Raw genomic sequence first — 1,474 nt, 5'->3', positions numbered from 1 at the left:
AGAGAGAGAGAGAGAGAGAGAGAGAGAGAGAGAGAGAATGGAAGTGGTTGGACATACCTTAAGAAAACTGAAAACAAATTATATTACCCATCAAGCCTTAAGGTGGAATCCACAAGGAAAGAAAGAGAAAGGACTTTCTTAAAGTACTTGAAAGAGGTGCATAGACGCAGAAATAAGGGAGATGGGATACAGCTGGACAGAGCTGAGAATATAGCTCAACACATAAGTAGACAGAGAGCTCTTGTTGGTGGCCAAAATCAACACGAGGGTGAAAAAGGCTGAAGATGATGGATGATGACGATGATGATGATGATGATGATGATGATGATGATGATAATAATGATGATGATGATGATGATGATGATGATGATGATGATGATGATGATGATGATGAAGATGATGGATGATGACGATGATGATGAGGAAGGGAAAAGAAAACATCACAGTTTCCGACTAATCTTGTGTTTCCGTCAAGATAAGACAAATTAACACGTTTCAGGTCTTAGATTATGTTATTTAGAGCTATAATTACAATTGGTGGGCGCTATAATACGTAAACAGAACACTCTAGGGCTGAATTTTTTTTTAGAGCACTTCTGGTTGATAACGATTTTTTTTAAAGCCACGATTTCTTCCAACTGTTCTGAAAGTCAGTGGTAACGCGAATACTCTGCTAAAGTCGAGTCGAGCATCCATGGAAAACCCCGGAAGGGACTGTTCGCCACGAAAATGCCACGACCACTCATCCCAGAGTAAAGGGGAGGTAAAGAGTGTGTGCAGTCTCACGTGCTAGACATCTCGATATCCCTGTGAGATTGAAAGTACTTCTCGCACTGTAACGGGTTATTTTGTCTGTGAGTTCTGTTCTTTCCTCTCTCTCTCTCTCTCTCTCTCTCTCTCTCTCTCTCTCTCTCTCTCTCTCTCTCTCTCTCTCTCTCTCTCTCTCTTTCTCTCTCTCTCTCACGCTATTTTTTTAGTCACACGGTCGGAATACACATGTATGTTTGACAGTTCATCGTTTTGACAGGTATGCATTAATTGTGAATAAGAAATACTTCAGCTGTTTTTGAAAAATGGGAATAGTAGGGGCACTCATTATTCTATATGGGAGTTTGTTCCATACATAGGGACCTCACCGTATGTTTTGTAATTTTGTTTTGGGCTTCTAAGAACTAGATTGTCAGTGGCTGATCTAAGGGCTCTGCAGTTCATGGGGATCAGACAAACAAACTCTGAGAGCTCTGTACCTTTGTTATGTCCGATCTTCCCTGGAATACAGCAATAGCCTACTCACTACGTGTAGTGCTACTACTTGCAATACCCTTGACAAGATCCAAAATAATGCCCTTCGTTTCATAAATGGTGGTATGAGATCTACATCTAATGCCGCATGTGAAATTCAGTCAAATTTTGAACCCCTGGGAATTCGCAGAGATAAAGCAGTTTTGGAGCTCCATGAAAGAACCAAAAGAAT

This window comes from Aplysia californica, unplaced genomic scaffold (assembly GCF_000002075.1).
Source record: "Aplysia californica isolate F4 #8 unplaced genomic scaffold, AplCal3.0 scaffold00161, whole genome shotgun sequence".
NCBI classification, from domain to species: domain Eukaryota; kingdom Metazoa; phylum Mollusca; class Gastropoda; order Aplysiida; family Aplysiidae; genus Aplysia; species Aplysia californica.
Note: the sequence above shows the minus strand (reverse complement) of the source record.